The 23,805-nt window shown below is 43.0% G+C and overlaps 1 protein-coding gene across 5 annotated transcripts in view; it reads left to right on the top strand.

Moving 5' to 3' along the window:
- Positions 1-23,805, top strand: part of kdm6ba (lysine (K)-specific demethylase 6B, a) — a 107,773-nt gene that overhangs the window by 1,466 nt on the left and 82,502 nt on the right. For 4 of the 5 annotated variants that reach the window (XM_086284810.1, XM_086284811.1, XM_086284803.1 and 1 more), the window contains exons 2-4: positions 512-680; positions 1,683-1,819; positions 2,210-2,253. The gene's annotated coding sequence lies outside the window, so the exon portion shown is untranslated. The remainder of the gene's footprint in view (positions 1-511; positions 681-1,682; positions 1,820-2,209; positions 2,254-23,805) is intronic. The other variant, XM_086284804.1, reaches the window with a different exon arrangement.

The raw sequence follows: 23,805 nt of genomic DNA, 5'->3' as shown, positions 1-23,805 counted from the left end.
CCATATTTTAAAAAATGTTGTAAAAATGTTTTTTCCCCCACAACTAACATCAGCCCCTTTTTCTCCTTGGAAACCCGCATGGGAAATAATGTCTCTATTTGTATGATGCTACACTTTTACGACTTTAAATCCCATGATGCACTGAGTTTTCACTGTTCTTTTTCACGCCAAGGTTATTGTAGTTAACTAAAAGTAAACTAAAATTTAAAACTCAATATGAGTCTAAACTTTTATGTCTGTGAGACTGTGAGTCACTGCTTACCATAAATACAATAATAATTAAAAAAGACTAAACCTATTGTCCAAACAATAAATTAAACTGAAAAAAAGAAAACCCACTTTGAGAACTAACTGAAACTAAACTGAATTAAACACAAAAATTAAAAAGAAAATGAAATAAAAACTAATAAGAAAATACAAAAATATAATAACTCTGTTTCATTCACTATGTGCTTACACCCCACTCTGCATTTAATCATCAGTTATTATTATTTTTTGCTCTTTTCCTCAGCGTGTCTTTGTCCCGTCTTCCTCCCTTCACTGCCAATCAGATGTCTGGCTGCCCCTGAGCTCGGTTCTGCTGGAGGTTTCTTCCTGTTAAAAGGGTTTTTCCTTCCCACTGTTGCCAAGTGCTTGCTCATAGGGGATCGTCTGATTGCTCGGGCTTTCTCTGTTTTATTGTGAGTCTTTACCTTACAATATAAAACACAGTGTTGTTTTGTTTCTATTGAATTGAATTTAAATTAGGTTTAAATATTAACTCCCACAATGCAATGCATTAGAGAGGGTATTAGAGGTGGGAATCACCACACACCCCAATTTTTAACATTTTACAATATCCCAAGTATTGCAAATCATATATTGTGATTTATCCCCTTTTAAACAGCAAATGATATCCTCAGAGTTAAACTTGGTCAGTCGATTTGTTTTTATTCAAGGAGTTACGTCACTTTAAAACCTGCTATAAATGTTGCCATACGTCTGCTATCGGTCTGCCATTGAATTGGATCAAGTTTGCAATTACATGGAGTCTGTTTCTGATAATTGACTGTGATAAATCATTGAAAATCACATATCTGTCGACATCTACATGGACAAAAATTCATATTTAACAATTACATTTGTGCTCTGCAACCTTCCTGTTCTGTAGGAATATAACCAGAATACAACCAACTGGCAGTCAGCTGAGTCTCCTCATGTTGGCAGTCTGTCCTCATTAATATATCAGCGCACACTTATTTATGAAACATTCGACAGCCTTTCTGAGCGTGACTGCAGTCAGTCCAAGTCATACTGTGACTGTTTGTAGAAAGGTCACCTCTGCATTAGTTTTGCAATCCAAAGTGGATGTGAGTGAGTCTTCCTCCAAATCTGGGCAACCATTTACCAATTTAGTAACCACAAGTTGCAATCAGTTTCATCATCTGTCACTTTCTGTATGGACTTTGCTGTTCCAAGCTATTTTTTGGACAAATTGGTGAAATGTAAGAGCGTGTTTTTACCTCTAGATGGTGCCACACTTTCAGTCCAGGTCTTACTATTTATGGGCTTTAATAACATCTGCTAATTTCCCTGACTTTAGTGTTGGAAAGGCAGATAGGCCTCTCTGAATCACTGTGTTAAAATGCTGCTGTGTAGATGTCTGTCACTAACTGATCTATGTATACCTCTCCTGTTCACAGGGACAAAGTGAGGAGCATGGCTAAGCCTTGTCGCGACCTGTTTAAAGAGCCGCCGGCGCCCGACTGAGGCCATGAGTTTGGCTGGCTACACTGCAGGCAAGAATGAGCAAGTGCATCAGCCCCACAGCATGGAAATGGTAAACACGCCTTAGTGATGAAGGATGCTCATAGACACCTAATAGTTTTATGCATGGTTATTGCAATTAAGAGCAGTTGCTAAAACACTGCTGCCACATGCAGTTTTTGATTATTCCAAACTTCCAAAAAATATTTTAATAGTCACTTTTATAGACTAAAAAGACTCTAATATTCACCCAGTATTTGTTCATAGTATCTGACTTATAACCCGCTTTAAAATTATTCTGCACTATGTTCTATCAAACTATCAACAGCACTAACATTGATTGGTATCTGAGAAGGCTCTTAACAGAAATACTGCTCTGATCTATACTAGTATCAAATTTTTTGAGTAATTGGACAGATTCTCATCAGATCCATTGATTTTATCGGCATGTTTTCTCCTGCAGGGAGGCAGTCTGCACCTGGCCTCTGCAAGTGTCCACCTGCTCAGGTAAGACCTTTCACCTTTTACCCAGAGCCTGAACTACCAGCGCTAGCTCTACCTGCCAGCTCCGCAGTGACAAATGGGATGTGCATGAGTAAACCGTTTAGCCATGATGGAAACCTCTCTGTGTTCTGTTTGTCTGTCTTCCACTAGAGATTTTACGTTGTAGTCGGCTATTGTTTTGCATGTGTATTACTTACATAGGCTGAACCAGAGGCTAAGTGGCCTTGAATACGCTTTAACTTCCATACATTTAAAGGTTTTCTTCTCTGTTCTGCCCTGCTGTTCGCCTGCATTTACGAGGCATGTACCAGGCAGAGAAAAAAATGTAGTTCTGCTATTTTACTGATATAAATCTTTCTCTGTTTGCCGTTCTCACCACTGTCATGGTTGGGGCCCAGGCTAGAGCCATGCACACGTAAGCTTCTCTGTTTTACAGATGTAACACCATTATTTAGGTGTACACGCACCTAACCCTGCACCAGTTCTGTTTCATTTTCACACTTGAAACACTCTCTAGCATACCTCTCAAACACCCCCACTCATCTAGGGACAAATGCACACATGCTCGCCAAGCCTCACACACCTGCAGTGTTTTTTGTGATTCGGCCAGCTCTGCTTTATTGCATGCATTTATAGCTGGCAATGAATCTGATCCATTAGAAACATGAATTCACTACACATTACACGCAGCCTTGCTTAAGGCCGTTATTCTCGCACACGCACGTGCACGTACATGCTGAGCAAAGTATAGCTGCAAGAGCCTCGGAGAAGGAAGCGAGACAGGAAGGTTTGTAGTTCAAATAAGAAACAGCATCGCAGCGTCAAACCCAGAGTGGTGTCAAGAAGGTTAGTCAAACTGCAGAGATTACTAACCAAGGAAATGCAGAGATTACTGCTGTATAAGAATCAAACCATGAATGGATCAACCTGTGTGAATTAAGCAGATTGTGGTTTGCGACAGGTAGCTGACACCGCATGTGCAGAACCAGAGAAGCAGTCAAATATAACATCTAGACGATCAGAAGATGTTTTTTTAGTAGTTTTTGTTTTCAGTGTCGTCACTTAGGACTTGATAGTCGGGGAGATTGTGCTGCTGTATACCTGTGCAGATTCACGTGTACTTAGTTGGAAATGTGTGACATGTGCAAAAGTGATGAATATTGTGGTGCTGATGTAGAGCCAGCTCTGTTTTACTGCTTTATTTTAACAGGTTTAGCATCTCCAGCAGACGTTTTTTCAGTTCCAAGATAACCATGGCTGCCAGACTCTGGGACTCTTGCACTTGCCCCTTGCGTAGATAATAACGTCGGTGGTTTGAATTTTGGGCCCAGCAGTTATGTGGTGCAGTACTGGAGTTAGAGTTTTGGCACCGGCACCCTGCCGCTGTAAAAAAGGTGAAAGCCTCGCAGTCGTCTTTTTATTTGCTGTATTGTTTTTGGTACGTTTGGTCACCTTCCTGAGGATGACCGTGTATCAGATGCAGTTGTACTAGTGACTGCAGGTCTATCTGATACGCTTGTGTTGGTGTTGTTCCTGTATCAACATAATAAGGCTTGTCCAGGATTAACGTTAGACCTGACCAATCACATTGTTATGATGTCATAGGTTTTTTTGGGGGATAAAAACCTGCTGATGTCCACTCAGGAAAAAACCCAAACAGGGAGTGTTTAGGGTCGGGGTTAGGATGTGATTGTGGTGAGGGTTACGGTTATGGGGTTAGGTTTACGGTTTGCTGCGCGGTGTCACAGCGTTTCCACGTTGCAAAAGTGTGACGGCACTGCACTGTGATTGGTCACTTGCAGTGTTGAACCAACATTAGTTTTGTTGATCCAGGAACAACACTAACAGGATGATATGAGATCGAGCGTGAGTGCACGACAGCCTGTTAATCAGATCGTAGGTATTTCTGATTATTTTATTATAACATTCTTTACGTCCTTCCAGTTTATGCGTCTTTTTTCACGCCAAGTTGTTTGACTGTTATACAAGCCCCAGAGGAACAGGCTGGGTGCTGTATGTGGAGTAAGGCTGAAAGCATACTGTGGCCCAGGCCCAGTTTCGGCGTGACTGACAGCCTTTTGTGTGAATCCCCCCCTCTTAGTGTTGGTTTGAGTCCAAGAGAGCCACCTCCAAATAGCAATAATAAATCTAACGCTATGATGATGTCACCACGCTTGACTTATAGAGCTTGGCAGCACCCTCTCCACTTTTTGGCCCATTGTAAGTGAAACAATTCCACATGGAGCACCTGGGACCAGTTTTGCCAGATGGTTTATTTGGACAGGGATCTGGTTTAAGACCTGGTAGATGAGTGGCACATGTTCGGCTGCAACCCCACAGAGAGAGTGCACCATAAAAGCGCAGCCCTGCAGACGCTGATGGAGTGGAATAAGCCACAAATTTAATTTGAACAGGAATGACGGCTCAGATATGTCCACATTAGAAAAAAGAAATGCTTATAAAGTGAGGTGAATAACAGACATTTCAGTTGGATAGGCTTGGAAAAATGCTGCTTTTACTACTCAGCTCCATCCTTTATGCAGCAGGTGACTGTCTGATACTGGGTTTAGGGTAGGCCTATCAAAGGCTCGTGTCCACAGGCCTGTAATGTATTTTCTTCCACCTGCATTCATCACTTTCACTTTTCTCTCACCAACCAATCAAAATGAAAAAAAAAAAAAAAGAGGCGGTTGGCCTTTGATATGCGTTTACTGTCCTTTTGGAGTATCACCGCTGTAAATAATTGAAAATACTCTGACGAAGAAGGCTTTTGTAACCTAGCAACAATAAGCGGTTTGAATTTAAGGTCATGGGCACAAAAAGAAAATGCTGTCTGTGGACACAGACGCTGGGATTTGGCATCTTTTCACCACCATCGTACTCCTCCGCTTCTTTCTTTTAAACACAAGCAAACACGTGCAATCCACATATGAGTGGCCCAGCACAGACATGTTAAATTAAACATGTTTAATTTAACTTCAACTGGGATGAAACTGAAACGAAACGATGCTTCTGGTTCAAGGGAGAGCAGACTGTGAGGCAGGATATAGAGGAAGAGAGGTGGTGAGAGCTGAGTCAGGATGCCCGGGGGTAGGACAGCAGGAAGCAGTGGGTGAGGAGGAGGAGGACAGGAAGTAAAGGGAGGGGGAGAGACTCCTCTTCATCGTCGTTGTTCTCATCCTCCTCCTCCTCCTCCTCCTGTCATCATCAGCAGTGTCATTGAGGGAGGAGTGGTGTAGGGAAGAACCGTAGAGGTGGAGCTGACATCATCCACTTCCTGGAGGTCTACGAGGGCGTTTTGCTGCTGCATAAAGCACATTAAACACACACGTTTACAGCATCAAAGCTGTTTAATGCTTTTAAATAACAGCTGGCAGAGAGAGAGGGAAAAATCGTATTTCTTTTACTACAAGAGACTGAAGGGGAAAAGAACGAACGGAGAGAAATCTCACAGTGGAAGTCGAGATAAAGATGTGATGAAACCAAGTGTTCCTCTGCCTGCCAGAGGGCACTGGGTTTGTGTGTGTGTGAACTCTTTTTTAGGCTGTGTTGTTATTTGTGTTTGTGTGTGTAGAGGGTGACAGAGCCAAAAGATGCCTCTCCTTCACTGCCAGGCTTGTTGTTTTGGCCCGCATTTCGCAACCGTCACAATTCTCCGGTGGTAGGCTCCATATTTGCGTGTCTGCGTTACTACACGTTTAATAGGCCAGCTACTTAAATACTTGAACGTCTGTTGGTGTTTGTGTTAATGTGTGCACCTGCGTCTGATCCCCCGCAGTGTTTTTTCTTTTAGGCAGTTAGGGGTGGTTAGACGGTGCAAGATTAGTGTGAGGTTGTGGTAATTTAAGCAAATGGAGGCAATATGGGGAGGGTTGCACTAGTTTTTTAAAAAGAATTACGTGGGGTAGGTGCTGACATAGCTTTTTAATGCAATACAACAGCTGCACACAAACAAAGCTACAAATGAGAAGAGCTGCTGAGGAAAGTGACTAGATGTGTGATTATTAGACAGTTTTGTGCTTATGTGTGGTTTGATTACCTTCAACTTTACTTTTTCTGCAACTGACCAGTGTAATATCAATAAAAATACAAGACATTATACAGTTACAGTTACAAAATGCCTTAAAATTCATGTTTTAAAACTGGGGAAAGTCTGCCCTGGGCCACTCCAGCTCAAAGTTTTCTCTTCAACCGTCTCTGAGTTATGCACAGTTAAAACATAGCTATGAGTGCTATAGATTTCTAGCTACATGTATCCATATTTGCTGCTCAATATAAAATTTCACTTTCGGGCCTTTTTTTCACACAAATCTGAGGTGATGTTTGAACATGAATATTTCAAAAACTAATTAAGATAAAAGCCTGAAGTTTTCTTGGTCTTTCTTACTTTCAAAACAAATTAGGATCTGTAATTTGTTATTATAAATCATAATTGACCTCCAAAACACACACCTGAGGCCTCAGTTATAAAGGGCTTGAGACTGGTTGGCAACCCCTGGTTGCTAAGTAAAAATGAGTATTCCCAGAGTGGTTCTGGCAGGTAAAACCTGTCGATTGCTTTCATTGCTAGCAGATTTCCAAAAATGCCCATAATTTGCAAGAAAAGCGTGACTACAAACACAACTGCTCTACAAATGGTAGAAAAACTGTGAAAAGTGCGACACAAACAGCTTTCATGTTACAGGTAGCGTGTATTTCTTGCTGGTTTGTGTTTTACCTTTTTGAGATTTACCACCAGTGGCTAGTAGGGAGTCATTCACCAGTCTCTAGGCCTGCACGACTGGAGCTTTAGTGGTTGTTTTCACAACAATTGCCATTACCTCCAGCATCCTCTCTCCATCCGCTTGGGAAACACACATTTTATCCTCATGACCAGTGTTTGCCAGATGATCAGTGACTGCTCTCTAGGCCTGTGTGATTGCAGCCTGAAAGACCAATAACTACACAGACAGTAGCAGGCGCTCTCTCGGGGTGCTGCAGGACGTTTGACAAAATGCAAATGAGGGACGTTAAATCTAATATTGTAACCGAGGGAGAGACGGCGTCATAGCATAAACAACAATACTGATTTATTTCTAATATCGTAACCTTGCGTGTGCTTTATTTGTTTCCTTGCCCTTGAGTTCAACGTTGAAGACTTCTGAAAGAGAAATGTTTGGTAGAAGAACACTGCACGGACAAGACAAGTATCATCGACTAGCTTATTTCATTTCAGTATTTTGAAGTTAGCTTGATTTGTCAGAGGTGCTAATTAATTTTCCCAAGTGGCAACAAATAAAAAACTGGGGCTATTTTGTAGGACGATGCAGATAAGCTTATAAAGACATAAAATTAATAGTAGGCAGAATTAAATTCAGTTTCATTTATACAGCGAAACATCACATGTCTTCATATGAATTGAGCTGCACCACTAAGCTGAAGTGATTTCAGCATATCGGTGCTACCACAGTCCCAGTTTACCTCCTTGGGAAAATCAATTGCTTATCTGTGCTCTAGAGCATACTTGTCGGATCCTTTTATGAAGTGCAATTTGTTGTTATTGGCGAAATCATAATGGCTGCAGTCACACAAAGTTCACTGGCAGACAGTCGCCTTTAAAAGTGTACATGACCAATAAACACCTGCACTCATGTTGATGCTGAATATGGTGTTTTTCTTATATCACTCTCTGTTGGACATCTTGAACTTGGCTTGTCTCCCACTATAATAAACCTTGATAGCTGAGCCACACGCAAAGTGAGAACTTTAATTGGATTTTTAGCATCTGATCATTTGTTGTGTTGTCTAGGGGGGGGAAAAGGACACATTTGTCTGTTTGTGAGGACTTGAGGAAAAACTTGGCTGTAGCTTTTGTTGCTGCCTTGAAAAACTCAGGGCAGAATATGGAGACGGTCTCTGCCTAAAAAAGCCCAAAGACATGTGGCTAAAACGCTTACACAAGCTTTAGTAGATGGTGGCTGTGCATTCCTGTTGAAGAAAAAGTGTAAATCTCATCAAATCCTAGCTTCTTCTGACTCTCCCAAACCAAATCCCTTTCTCGAACAAATCCACTGCCAACCCCCTTCAAAGTGGGGGAGAAATCACTGCAGCTATAAGCTTTCTTGTGTTGTGCTCTCTCACCCTCAGACCCTCCCTTCCCACCGTCGTCTCCCCATCTTTCTCACCCAGCTCCTGTTTTGGCTTTCTGCCTCTCAGGTTTCTCCCCACCCCCAGCTCCACTATCTACCCCCCCACCCCACCCCTCTGTGGCCCCCCTTTGACCCCCTGTTACCCCACATATACCCCCCCTCACCCTCCCTTTCCCCAGGGCAAGCCCACAGCTCCCAGTCCTTTGTGCCTTCTCTTCCCTTCCCTTCCCTTCCCCTCCCTCCATCCTCCACCTCTGTCTCCCCCTGCCTTTGTGTGCGAGAGGCCAGCAAAGGGAGAGAGTGAGGGTGTAGAGGAGGAGAGACGGAGCGACAGGAGCTAGGATGGAGAGGGATCCTATAGACGAGATGTGAAGCTGGAGCTTGAAGCCGTTTGTTTATACATGTTCTGTCTTGACTTTTGGGTTTACACCGAGAAAGGTGGTGCGTCCACCTTTACCCTGCAGAAATTTTCAGTCTTTGATCTCTTTCTACATTATAATGTGATATGTGACAAAAAGACATAAAAAACAAAATACTCACACCATCTCTGCCCAGAAGGCGTGGCCTAAATATATATACCGTCAGTTCTCTCTCTCCTTTTCCATTTAGGCACTTTATTGAGTTCTTGCACAGCTGTAAACACAATCGCTGTAGTTAAATGAGTGAAACGGAGGAAAATAGCCTGTTTACGGATGGAGAGTACAAGAAAAACTCTGGCTCTCATGTCACTAGTTCAGATAACTGGATTGACTTAAAATGTGAGTGTATGTGGTCAGTCGAAACACACAGCTGAAATATCCTCTGTGGTTAGAGCTTTACAGGTTCTAGTAATTTTTGCTAGTTTGGTTAGGACTTACAATAATACACATCGGTCACTGTGGGATGGACACAGGACCTCTGGGGTTGTCCTGTGGTATCTGGCACCTGCAGATTGAGAGCGGATCTCTTCAGATCCTGTGGGTTGCGGAGCGGGAGTCTGTGGATACGGTTCGTTCCAGTGCATTCCACGGATGCTTGATTGGATGTGGATCCAGATTGTTTCGGAGTTCAGGTCCATGCGCTGGCCTCTTTGACTTGTTCCTCAAGTTGTTTCTGAGCAGTTTTTGCTATTTGGCTGGCACATCCTCTTGCTGGGAGACGCCACTGCTTTTTGGTAATTTCAGTTGGTCTCCAACATTTAAGCGAGTGGATCAGGTCCAACTGAAACCCCAAATGATTGCAAAGGTTTCCTGGGAGAGCAGTACACTGCAACGTGATGATCAATGTTGGTCGCTTCACTTTTAACTGGTTCCAGTGCGTATATATTATGTCCAAGTCAACAGGGGGCGATATGTAGCAGTTGTAACACAGACAGTATGAGAATCCAGCATACTGTAAAATCAGACTGCACACAGTGTAGCGCATACACAGGTTTTTATTATCTGCCGTAAACAAAAACAATGCTAGATTTTAAGTGAGTCAGTATTCTTGAAAATCTTTCGAAGTGCTTGTATGTGTGCCCGTACATATTCATGAACGAGAAACTTTGTCATTAGAAACTTACTCATGAGTAACTGAAGTCGTAGTTGACTTGCCTAAGCTTTTAAGAGCTGCATTTAAAATCACGTGTCACCCTCACAAACATAAACAGAACAGAAAAAGACACAGGTCGCCAAACTTAGATACTGGGAATAGGTCATTACGCAGCTAAGAGGGCGTGTTTGTCTATTTATGTTAACCAGACAAGATAGCCAGACACCAAAGGCGGCATTCACCTACTGACCTACCAAAATGACTCGCCTCGTGTGAAAGTGAAACCTATTAGGCTTGCGTGTACAGAGCAAGTGAGCGATGGCAGCCCGTGACTGTTGAGATGAATGTATTAATAGGTTTGCCTCAGCGCGTGCACATGCATTATACATTTACCATCCGAAGACCCACAGCACTGCGCATGCATTTTTAAAACGCAGGAAACAGAAAGGTGCGTCACACTAGGTGCGTTTGTGCGTGCTTATCTGCGTGCGGATGCATGTGTGAAACCCACTTGCTCAGAGTGCACGCTCAGAGGAGACCATGTTCCTGGAAAGCTGGTTGCCACCCCTGTTATCGCAGCTAACTCGATTAGCGGAGCTTCTGCCGCCAAGCATTCCTCTCAGAGCGCAGCGACGAGCGCGCACCCACAGCTGAGGAGCCCCCTTCGCTAGATTTAATTAAATCCGCCAAAATAATATACACCCAGTTCCCAGCTAATGCAGCATCATAAATGTGGCACTTACTGTTGCGCAAATATGGCTCTATCAGCGATGTGTAATATTCGAAACATCAGCATGAGACACATAACAGAAAAGCTCCGTTTACCATTGTTTTAGTGACTGATAGAAACATAAAAACATGCCTTTAGTCTTCAGGAAAGTGTTCTGCATTGGATCTTTAAATTCCCTGCAGCTTCCACGATGGCATCCTAATACGTACTTAGCTGAACTGTTTATGGAAAACAGCACTTTGCTACTGTCGTACCAATTAACCGCAGCTAAGCAGGAATGTCAGATAGGGAGCCAGCCTTTCATGAGAGGTCCTGACCTTTCACGCTAATCACTGATCACTTAGATAAACACTCGTTACCGTAAGATGCCATTATTGCCTCTCCCGAAGCCTTCCTATGGACAGTAGTAATAATTATGCCCCCGGGTAATTGGCTGACTAATTGCTGTTGGTGGGATACATACATTGCCTGGCGTCAAACCCAAGAGGAAGCTGTGCTATTACTTTTAATTACCTGCTGTTAGGTTTGACAACTGACCCCGAGTGCTGTTTTTTGGCGCTGATGGGCGAGTTTTGGCTTGTGGGAGGGGAAGGGATACTGGGTATCAACCTCCGCTCCAGTGTGGTCACTGCAACAAAGGCCCAGATGGATCGCTTCTGTCCTCACACACACACATGCTCTTGAATACACACATGCACACACACTGTGGGATGAGCAGACACACTTTCCTTGTTGTCCTCTGTGCTCTGGCTTTTTAGGCAGCAGACCCATTCATCATGTGCCTGTCTGTAGAGGAGCTGCTATTCATCGTCTCTCCTCCCTCTTATTCTTCAGGAGCCGGCCTGTCTCATACTCTGTCTCTCTACCTTTCTCACTACTTGGCTCTTTGTATTTTGCCCCCCCCCCCCCCCCCCCTCCCTCCACCCCATCTCTCTCCTCCTCTTTTTATATCTTTGATTCCCTCCCTCTCTCCCTCCCTCTCTCACACCCTCACACACACCCTCGCCAAGAGAACAAAGGGGACCTAGCCACTTACCTTGTCTGCTTCTGCTTGCGTGCATGTGTGATGCTGAGGGCTCAACCCACAGCGCCGGTTTCCTCCACTGACACAGAAATCACTAGAACAGTTTTTGGCCTTTTATGGGTCACAGAGAGCGACAAAGCCTGGACGCCCACCTGCTACATAGCGCATTAGTTGCCTTCAAGCTTATCAGTACTGGATGCCATACTGTTGATGTGTAAGGAAGATTATATACACAAACAGTAAAAACATTATCAGTGACTTGAGGTGGTCACACATTTTATTAGAACAAGTAATCTTAACAATATTTACTATATTTATTTATTTGTGTCTATGTTGATGGATATCCTTGTGTTTTGAAACCTAGTTAACTTTTTCCCTTTCTTTTTTAAAGCGAGAGCCTTGGCAGAGATGTGTTTTCAGTGTTGATTGATTGCTGAGTCAAGATAATGTAAAATCTGTGCAGAGGAAGAGCCCATTCTTTCTTAAAATTACTAGATTTGGCATTGGTGTTGGCGTTGTTGGTGGAGGCACTCTGAGCTCCCTTCTAGTTCCATGTGACGTATACCTTCTTTAAAATAATGCATTGGTACTCTGGTGCAGAGCTGGCTGACAGCTTTGAGAAATGAAGCTTCTGTTGGATTATGTAGCAAAAGATGGGATGTTTTGAATTCATTCACTGAATTCATTGGAGAATTTCTTCTAGAAGTCCTTTCCAAAGTCACAGACAAGATTAATGACATCTTTGGCCCCAACAAATTTGTGGTTTTGGAATGGGGTCTAGACAGGGAACTGACACTGCCATTGGGGCGACAGGTGGGGTACACCCAGGTAAGGTTGCCATTCTGTCACAGGGCTAACAGAGAGACAGACAACCATTCACACGTACATTTACAACTGTGGGCAATTTAGAATCACTATTTAACCTAACCCCAATAACAGAAAGGTCCGGGCCAGACGATGGAGTCAAACCCAGGACCTTCTTTTTGTGACGGTTAGACCTTAACCAAGTCCTTGTAAAATATCTTACAACATGGTGACCAGAGACCACGGAAAGCGAATGATATTTGGCAACTTGGAGCGACTAGGGGTGAAATAACTGCTGGCAATGTGAAGTGAATGAGACCTGTGATAACCTTTCAGACTGAAGAGACTACCAGTGAGTGAAGAATATCGTTGATTGACACATGACCTGGTGGTAAATACACTAGAGGCTCACCTATGCAGCCAGAATGTCTCCTAGCGACCAGCTGGCAGCCCGAAAGTGCATCACTTCCACTATGTACAGGGCTCAGGACCACTCTTTTTAAACCCCACGCCCACTCATGGTGCATTCTTTGTATTGTGATCAACCCTGATGCATTCTGTACCATTCTCTGTGGCACATAAAAGCAATAATCTTCAGTGTTCAGCGACCTTCTGCGGGGTCATCACCTGTGCCGAGCTCACAAACCATATCATATCTTTTCCTCATCCACCTCCGCCTGCTCCCTGCACGATAAATTCATTACACCAAATGCTAAACTTTAAAGCCCTCCATAAACTACCTTTTAGACTGTCCTCCCACCCGTCCCTGTGCTTTACGATGCTCTCCAACAACTTTTAGGACTACGTTAACCAGTTTTTTTTTAGCTATGTACGCAGTGGTACGCTATCATCATACAAATTATTTGTAGCAGTTTTAGACAGCTCATTTTACCAATTGTGGCATCATAATTGAAAATGCGTGTGCTGTTTTAGAGGGTAAACGATGCAGTTTTATTGTTTCATTTGGAAGAATTTTTGAATTCAGCAGGTCTGAATGAGTAGCGTTTGGTAAATCGCTGTGGTGTGAAGTGCATGTTTGCATGTTTTAGCCACAGGCGTGCATTAATCTGGAAAAAAACTGGCATGTCAACTGGCCATGAAGTTTCCACACTTTGCATATTAATGATATATATGTGCGAAATGAGCTTTAACTCTTGCACTTTGTGTGTATGAGTATTATTTTTTATACATTTTATAGAATTTTGTGGTCTGCTCAGGGGCCATGTGTGTAAATTAGCATTTTTGCTAACTGTTAGCATGCACTGTCCCTGTGAAACAAAGAAAACTGTGAGGATAGTTTTGTTTCATTTAAGAATACAGACGAAAAAGTAGAGAGGTTAGTGTGGTGTTTCTTCTCTGTGTGAATTTACGGAGTGGTCTGTGTAGGATCTCGCCCTGTTCATACTCACTGTGTGCCTCTGTGTTTCAAACAGCTGGGCATATCAATTTTACAGATGTGGAGACGGTGCTGAGTTAGCTTGTCTGCTGTGTGCCTTTTGTTTATATTCTTAATGCTTTCAGACTCATTGTTTTGCCCGAGTCAACTTTTTACGGTATGTACATTGTGTACAAACTTACAGGCCACATACAGCGCTAAGGCCAGGGTTGTGTTGCCATGGTGAAGATGAAATCCAAAATGCAGAGTTGTAAGGAAGCCTGCAATTGGCTTAGGAGCCATACATGGGATTGTGAGCCGGCCAATGGGATACAGGCTGAGCTAGGGCTGTTGCTAAGGGGAGTAGCTTGTAACAGAGTCAGCTGGGTGTTTTCTCTCTCTCTCACACAGTCTGTTTCTTGCTCACTCACTCTATCTCTCCTGCTGCTAGCTCTGCCTTTGCCCTCATTGACTCCTTTCCCCCCTCCTCCTCGCCTCCCCATCGCTCTCTCCCAGCAGTTTTTTTTGCACTTGTATATGTGCAGAAGGGGAAGGAGCACATGTTGGAAATTTTACTGAATATTTTATACAGCTTGTTGTTTGTTAGAGCCGTCGAAATCCTATACATGAAGCAGTGTGTGTGCACGTGTTCGTGTATGGCAGTGCTCACTTGAATCTGTGAAAGTTTGTATGTGTTTTTCTTGTTTATTTTTTTGTGTATGTTTTCCGAGTGCATGCATCTGCCTGGGTTGTTCTCTGGGAGATTTTCCTTCCCTGTTTTTTTTCCCTTCCGTTCCAGCACAGCGTCGTTCACCAAGTTTTGATATCTTTGTTGTCTTGTGGTTGCGTGATGAGATAGCATGTTTTTTTGTGTTTATTATCTAAGTGTTCATGTTGTGGATCTCTCCGGGGACTTGTGGCCCAGTAGCTAGGTGGGTGGGGGCGGGTTTGAATGCCAGCCAAGTAGTATCGGGTACATACCTGGTGTCACATAGGGCTGAACCTCACCCACTACCACCATCTTCACCCTTTCTTTACTCCATATGGAACTACAAAGTGATAACCACTGTTAACTTCACTTTATAAATTCTTTATAAGTCCTTTTATATGGAAGTGTGTCATTAAGGGTGTGATCCAGTCATAAGCAACATGATGTAATTTAACTTACCTGTTTCATGCTGATAACTCCCATAATTCATAGCTCTATGTGCTTTGGTTGTTGCGATACCAGCCTTACAGTCAAGGTGTAAGTTCACAGTCTTTGTAGGTTTCTCTGGTTTTGTAGCTTTCAGAGCAACCTGAACCTTGTACATACATGCATAAGTAAGATATGTCCTTTAATGTGGCTTTGTACTTTACAGAAATGTCTCTGATCAGTGTCACAGACTCCAAATTGCAAAGCTGGAGTTTTGTGATATTTAGCATTATAAATGAAAGCGATCTACCTCAATCGAGTTACAGCCTCTTTAGCTGGAAAATAAAGCCAGCGTGCGAGGACAGTGTTAGAATGCTGAACATTCATGGGGTCTCTAAATCATTTCCCTGTTCTTGTCACCTACATTTATTAAAGTTTGAATAATGAGGGCCATTGCTGCTTTATCTGACAGGTGCACCTCTCAAATGCGTTTGAGCTGTGCCGCAATTTATAAACAATTTAAATGCAGTGGTCTAATAAATAATATGCTTTGCTGTAAAGTCAGTTGCAACTGGTTGAGGGTAAATTTCAATACTTCCAAGCAAAGTTCAATAATTACTTCCTCTGTTTATCCTACACATGCTTTACTTAGGCAGTATTTTCAGAAGCCAGATGACATAAACAAATAGGTTAAACTGCAGGGACTTAAAGTCACAAAGTTCTGGATGATCTCTAATTTCCTGCCTCTAAATTCAGATAAAGCTGAATTCGGTCCTTAAAATCTTAGAAACAGGTGCCTCGCCAGTTACTTTGTTCTCCAGGAATGCTGTGAGGAATCTTTGAGTAGTTTTTGACTAGGATACGTCCTTTATATTGAACAAACCTTGATGCCTCTTGCAGTTGGATTTCCCCACATCCAAAATGCAGCAATATTGTTGCCTGTTACTTTGTGGTTTCGGTGAACTCAGCTGTGAACTTTGAGCTAATTTACTCATGCAAAGTGTGAACCTCCACAACCCTGACGACTTCATTTATCTCCAGGACCGATTGTGCGTTAATGACAAGCACGGACAGGGAGTAGGACGACTATTGCGTGTTCGTCTACTTATGAAACTGTTGGTCAGCATCAGCAACAAAGTCACCATCATTATTTATTTATTACAGAGTTGCTGCATGAGTTATCAGCTAACCCTTTTTATATAGAGAGCGTTTTATTCGTGCATGCAGGTCTCCCACTAGCGTTTAATATCTAGATCATAGATACTGGACTGATTCATGGCGTACGTGGGGATGGTGAATGAACCGTGCCAAGAGGCTAAGCTCTACAAAGAAGGCCTTTTTTGTTTTTGGACAAGCGGAGTTATACAGCACGTCATCCCGCAAGTTGACAGAAGCAGAAACAAAGACTCTGCTCTCCCTACATTATTTGTGTCTCTCCCCTCCTCCTGTTTCCTTCGTCCTCACATTTCCTCCCTCCACGCTTCCTGCTTCCTGATTCTCATCCTCTCTTTGTTCATATTTCTCACTGGCAGGCACATTCTTCACCTTCTGCTGTCATTTCGAGCCTCTTTTTCCCCTTGTGCGTGTGTCTGTGCGTGTTTAATGGATCAACGTGCCTACTGATGCCAGGGGAATCACTGACCTGACGCTTCCTACTTATGAATCAAACTCCCCTAATAGAGCATGGCTGCCTTTGCAATGACATAACACACGCATTCACACACACCATGGCCATCCCATAGCCCCCAAGCATTCATTCATAATAATCTTCTCAATCAGTTATTCAGAGCCAGAGATGGAGAGAGATGAGTGGGAAATTGGGAGAGGAAGGGAGACGGTGGACCGCACTTCATGTGAAAACAAAGCAATTACAGGCATTATTAGTAGTGTTAGCTGTGTGTGCGTGTGTGTGTGTGTGTAAAGAGGAGATCAAAAGCAGGAGCCCCATCTGGCTCTTAGCTCTCCCACTGGTTCCATTTGGGTTATCACCACGGTCCTCATATTGATACTGTGCGAGTATGTGTGTGTCTCTTTTGTGTATGAACACAGCATAAACGTAACAGGTTTGTTCAAATGGTAACCAAATGCTCGCAATAACAAAAAGTGACCATTCGTAGACGCTTTAGTAAACAGGAGTGACTCTTGAAGAGCACATGCACACACGCACGTGCTCCACCTGAACAGTCGGAACGACGGAAAACATTAGACACATGTGCACGGGCACAGACTGAGAAAGTTTCCTAGTGTGCACTTGTGCAGTCAGGGAGACTGAAAAAGAAGCAAGGAGTCAGTCGGTGTGTAGAAGTTTAAAAATAGCAGTAGCACACACACACACACACACACACACACACACACACACACATTGAGCTTGCAGCTCAGAAATAGAAGAAGCAAAAAGCATCTGGCTGAGCTCAGTCTTTTTTTCCCTCTTTCCCTCACTGCAGCCTCCGTCTGAAAAAAATCTAAACTAAAAGAGACAGCACAGAAGAAATGGCAAAGAAGAGGTAAGTGAAAATGGACCGAGAGCAGAACGAGTGTTAAGATCAAAGCATTCAAGTATCTGTGGAAGTGTCAGACAGTCTAAGTTTGCATCTCCGCATTTCAGCGAGCATGTGTTTCAGTCATGGTCGCTTGTGTGCGTTTGTGCACATTCGGTGTCTCGCCTGCGTGTTCCCATGCACGTTCTGACTCTTCGGCTCTGCACACGTCTGAAAGATGGATTTTCAGTAATCTCTCTCTCTCTCTCGGCTTCACAGGCAAGATTTTGAGAGAAGCAGAAAAACAAGATTCAAATAGAAGGAGGAGGGGGAAAAAGGAACAGCGAGTAAAAGACAGTGTGAGGGTAGAGCAGGTGTCATGGTGAATTTACAGAACACACTGTTACTGCCAGTATTTATCTGTGTACACAGAAATTCTCTTTGCTACTCCTGTGTGTTGCAGTGACAGTTTATTATCTCTCTGATCACTGCTGACTGCCCCTCCACAGAGACCCACAGAGAGAGAGAGAGACCGGTGGAGGATGAAGAAGTAGAAATTTAATGTCAGACATGAAAAACATGGAGGGAGGAGAACAATGAAAGCGAAAGATCACACTTTCCATCTTCACTCTTTTTCCTTCCCTTGCTCTCTGTCTCTTTGTCTCTCTGCTACAGAGTTATTTTTGTCTCTGGCTTTCTGTGAAAATGCCAAGCTACCCTCTGCAACATTGCAGTAGATGGCAAATTCACTTCTCTCTCCTGTATTAGTCTCAGGATGGGAAAGACTTTTGAATTCAAGCGCAGATAAGACTCTGCCTCTGCCTTGATGACTGCTGAATCTGTAATTATAGCAGGCTGTGCATGAATTAGATAAAAAAAAGAAGTAAATACAGATGTGCAGGTCAAATTTCTGTGGCATCTGAGTCACTAGTTTGTGATATTTAGAGAAAGGAGAGTTTCAAGGGCCGCAGTTTTCCTTATTTACACTGCAGCTCACATTTGTTCAAATGTATTCTGTGGGAACAGAAAGCATTATACAAGACTTTGAAAGATAAAACGATGAAGCTGTCATGATATATCATCATGTGTGGCTCTACTGCATGCTGGCTACACTGTACAAGTCCCTCAATGTTGATGACGTTAAGTGGTCTACATTGTCCCCATTAGCATATGCTATAGTCTGCAGTGCAGTAACAGACACTGTTCAATCGCACAAATACACAGATATGCAGTATATATAATAAAAAATTAAGTTTAGCTTCATTTTCAGAGGACGTTTGTGCCCCTTCTGCACACAACTTGTGACAAAAGCCTGGCAGGGTCCAACCCTGGATTTAAAACAGCTGTAAGAACAGTTATGGAGCAGGCAAGGTGCTGCGCGATGACCCTTTTAGATAAAATGCTTAAGATCTGGCCTTTTTTATTTGTAAAATAGTGACATTTTGAAGCTGTAGAACAACTGTTTTTACATGCAGGTTTTGTAACACTCAGCTCTTCATGTCGTTGCAGCGCCGCACACTGTTCTGCTTTAGGTTTAAAATTTGGAACCAAATCAATTCCCTTTTTTATGGCTGTTCCTTATTTCCACCCTCAGTGTTGTACATGCCTCAGGCTGTACAGGTGCACTTCAGAGCTCTTCAGTGTCCATGGTTCATATCAACACTTGAAGGCAGCGGTGATCATACACAATACGAGTGTGTGCTGAGCAGCGTTATGTCAGTTTGTTTCTTGTAATAACAGCCACAGATGTACGCGCAGTTATTAGAGGAAGCTCTGGACATGTAAGATGGATCACAGGGCTTGACATTAGCTTTTTGTGATAATTAGTCATTGATCTTCTCTGACATGTAATAACGACGACTGAGATATTTCTGCACAGCTGGCGTACAGGTATATGTGATAAATTAGAGGTATAGAAACTAGAAATAGCCACAACTATGAATGTCTCTACATCAGATTTGGGTCATTGTAATTAGGCTTGTTTCCAAAAACCTGAGATTTTTAAGATGTAAGTGTAACTTTTCATCCTAATCATGAATCTACACTTTTAAGCATCTGAACCCAGTTCTGCTTAAAAATGATGCAGTCTGAGAGCCAGATGTCTTCCCTGTGCTAATGGCTTTATTTGAGAGTTTTTCAGTTCCAGTGAGCAGCAGAAAACATGGAAGCAGGAAACTGTTTGGAGAGTGCAGCATAATCAAAATGATTGCAAAGATATGCAGTTAACTAGCAGTCTCGTTGCCTTTGAATTGGTGACGTGGATCATGTCTGTGACCACTCGTCTGACTTGTACTTCATGTTTTTGGTGCCCACTCTGCGTGCACATGCTTCCCGTCATTTCAAAACATGAATCTCTGTCTGACTTTCTATTCTCTCCAAGAGTTTGTGTTGTATTATCTTCAACTGCTTTATAAAAAAATACACCAGCTATCAGTTTATGTTTGAATAGGGTCAAGTTACATGCAATCTTTTTGTAATAACAATGGTTAACTATGGTAAATCAGCAAAAATTGTAAATCCGTTGCCATCTACATACACAGAAGTTCACTTAATCTTTATATTTTGAGAATCCAGCCATAAGTTCATCTGATCTGAAACGGTAAATGGCCTGTATTTATATAGCGCTTTACTAGTCCCTAAGGACCCCAAAGCGCTTTACACATCCAGTCATCCACCCATTCACGCACTGGTGATGGCAAGCTACATTGTAGCCACAGCCACCCTGGGGCGCACTGACAGAGGCGAGGCTGCCGGACACTGGCGCCACCGGGCCCTCTGACCACCACCAGTAGGCAACGGGTGAAGTGTCTTGCCCAAGGACACAACGACCAAGACTGTCCAAGTCCAAGGTTGCCGGCTCAAACCGGCAACCTTCCGATTACAAGGCGAACTCCCAACTCTTGAGCCACGATCGCCCCAAATATAGGAAGTTTCTCCACAAATAGTGACGTAGTTGCAACAGGACAGTGTTTTTACAGAAAAATGACATAGGAGGTCATCAGCCTTGCTTTTAGTGTTACCAGTTAGTCAAGTCCCCGATTGCAGTTAAATGCATCACAGACTAGTTGGGCTTATTGGAGTTGACTGACTCATATTAACTGCAACATGATGGCAATTATAAATTACACAGCAAATCAGTCTGAGTCGGACTGTGACAGGTTGGAGGCCGTTTGTCTTCCATTGGGGAACCTGTGCAATCTCCTTGTGATTGAGAGTGTTCGCCCAGAACAGCTGGTCACCACAGCGACTTGCAGTTGGTCCCAGAAAACAACGCAATTCACGAAGAGTTTTCCATCCTGGTTTTACTTCAGTACGACTGAACCATTTACCTCGACAAACCCGTCAAGCCGAGTTATTACCATTGCACTTCCTCCACACATAGACGGTTACAGTCAGCCGTTGAGCTGTTGATGAGATTTTGTTCTCTCTTTGACTCATGTAATGCGATGCAGCTCTAACATTAGTTCAGTGGAGTCTGAAAGAAAAGCGCTAACACTGACATGTTTGAACTGCTGGTGATTTCTAGTCTGCAGAATACACACCCTGCCTATTGAGACCTTGTTTAATTTATAGTTTTAATTTGTTTCATGACTTCCTTAACTTATCAGGTGGGCCAAGTAAATAAGAATATAATAAATCTTGCATTATAATCTGTACATTTTCAAACTATATAGTTCTGTTTATCTGAATGAAGATGAGAAACAGCAGCAGACTTGTGTGAATGATGCTTATCTGTGGGAAAAATGAGCTCTTCTTGCCGTTTCCTCCTTTGTCTTTTTTTCTACTCTGCTTTTTCAGTCTCTCCATCTCTCTTCCTGTCACTGGGATTTGACCTCTCATCTAGTGACCTCATCAATATGGAGTCCATTTGGGGGAAGGGTGGGGTCAGGAGTGTGTGCGCCTCTGCGTTTATACGAGGGTGACCCCGATGGGGCCCCTGGCATAGTTCAATTAAGAGGAGGGAAGACGAGCAGGGGAAAGGCGGTAGGGGCCCCCGTCGGCCGCCATCTTAGGTTTCCGTGTATTGACTCCCTTGGCTGTCCCGGGGTGCGTCTCTCTCCTGTCTGTTCACCTCACGACAGTCGTGCAGGTGGACAAGACAATCACCGCTTCTCATCTTTCTTACGCCCGCTATATAAATTTCTGCCTGTCTGAGTGTCTGCTATCCCTCCGCCCCCCTTTACATCCTCCGTCATCCTCATCCCTATAGTCTGTCTATCCTTCCTGGTTTTTCCTTCCCCTGGTCAGGTGAGACTTCGCTGAGGGGAGAAGGAAGAGGAGGAGTATTAGCTTCACTGTCTGGAGCCAGTGGTAATCTTATATCTCAACAGAGACAGACAGGAAAAAGAAGGGCCGGTGGTAACTTGAGCTTTACTGATTGTATATTCAACACAGAGGTCATTTTTTATAGACACTGGATACGAGGATGCATTTGCTGCACAGACACACACAGGGAACACATTTATATGTATACACATTGGAAAAACTTATTTCTTGCCCACCATTAGTGATGTAACCCCCATGCAACAGTGCTGTGGCAATAGTCCTTTTCCCCTGATTGGCTTGTCCAGGCAGCTGGAAAATGGAGTCTAGTCAGCTTCGTGCCCTTGAGCAGTTACATGCTCTGACACACATACGTACAGTACATGTAATCAACAAAGAGCGATGAGCTGGAGGATAACAGAACGCAGTGGAGAAGAAAAAGAAATGCACAGATTCAGAGCCATGGTGGAAACAAAGCATAAAGGAGGAGAACAGGCATGTTTCAAATCATGGCTTTGTTGTTTGCCATGATTATTGAAACTCTTCTCTGTCGCTTAATTAAGTGAAACTGTTGTTTCTCTTGTGAGTTGCTTGCATGCATTCACGCTGCTTTAATTCATTAAAACATGTCAGGTTGAGAGATTCAGAGGAGAAAAAGGAAGAAAAAACTGTTTAAAAGAAATTATATAGAAATAAAATAGAAAGAGGTGCTCAGCTGTAATCTAAAACAAGAGACCGAAGGGAGGTTTTATTGGGTTTTAATCAGTCAAAGCAAGCGATGGTGAAACAGCGTTCATTAGTAAGTGGCTCTGGGCTCAGTGCTTCAGTTGCTTTCAAGTTGCTTTCTACTGAAGTCTGAGCTCTCTCAGCCTCTGCTGCAGCTGCTGAGCTGATCTCAGTCAGACAGTTTGCTGGCTTTGATTCAGAGACTTTTGCTTTTTAGCTTTTTCATTTATGTGTAGTGTTGGTGTCAAGTTTGGAAAACTTGGCCCAGTTTCCTCAAAGTCCCCAAAGCCTGGCCTTTCAGTTGGTTTGACTAGTTCTTCTATTGAACACACTGGCCTATTTTTCTACGCACAGGAAGTGTTTAGAGCTGTAAGGTATCCAGTTACTGCACACACATGATCACAGAAATGATTTCTTTAGAAGTCATCAGCTACTGTATAAAAACACACACTGCATAACCATGTGCTCTCATTAAAGATCATTATCAGATGTTTTCAGACCAATACTGATATCTGATATGCCAATAAATAAATACATAAATGGCCTTCCCAAATATTCATTATGTGTATTCGTGTCCTTGCTTGCACTCTGCATAACGCTGCTTGGATCAGCTGGTTTTGTTTGTGATGTGTCAATAAGGAAGTTGCAGAGTGCCATGTGGTGGACATGCTATGCAATGTCAACACACTGAATAGTTTTTCCGTGACAGCTCTGCGTCATTTCTTGGCAGTTATAAATTCCAGGACATAATAATATAGACCGTAGGCTTATTTAAACGTAGGCTTAAGTTTATCGGCTTTGTCGTATCACGTCCTGTTGTATTGAGCTACGTGCCATTCTACTTTTTAAAGTAATTTGTGTTGTGTTTGAGAGAGCATTAAGTTTGCACTAATGATATCAGCTGAGCAACTGATATCAACATGTCTTCCAGTTGCTTTTTCCATGTGTTTGAGTTGTATTTATATGCATCGCCCTACGTCATGGTTAACATTAACTGAGGGTTAATAGTATGAGCTAACTAACTTAACAGTTTTACATTGTTGGTAAAAAAAAAGCATTGTTTTAAGAAAACAACTCCCGCATTGGTTAGACCCAAGGAATTGGGAGGATGGTCAAAAATGTTAATGCAAGTTGTCTGTTTTTGGACCTGACTAGTACCCAGGTAGCTTTAGTACCTAAGATCACAAGACTTCTAAAAGGGACACGGATCATGTTCATCGAAGACACTCGTGACGGCCTTTGTGCCGTATCCGCAGACATTTTTTAGAGCACTTCTCTATTGTTGCTAGGTTACAAGTGCTAGATCAGAAGTAACTGGTTGGTTATTGACAGCCAGGATCAGTTCTTCTGCCAATACAGTCCTACCCCATCTCGATTTTGA

Source organism: Aulonocara sp. 'chitande type north' Nkhata Bay, linkage group LG3, assembly GCF_057382095.1.
Source record: "Aulonocara sp. 'chitande type north' Nkhata Bay isolate Kocher_YH1m ecotype deep benthic linkage group LG3, A_spYH_male_GT1.1, whole genome shotgun sequence".
Classification (NCBI taxonomy): domain Eukaryota; kingdom Metazoa; phylum Chordata; class Actinopteri; order Cichliformes; family Cichlidae; genus Aulonocara; species Aulonocara sp. 'chitande type north' Nkhata Bay.
This window is presented reverse-complemented; position numbering and strand designations above follow the sequence as displayed.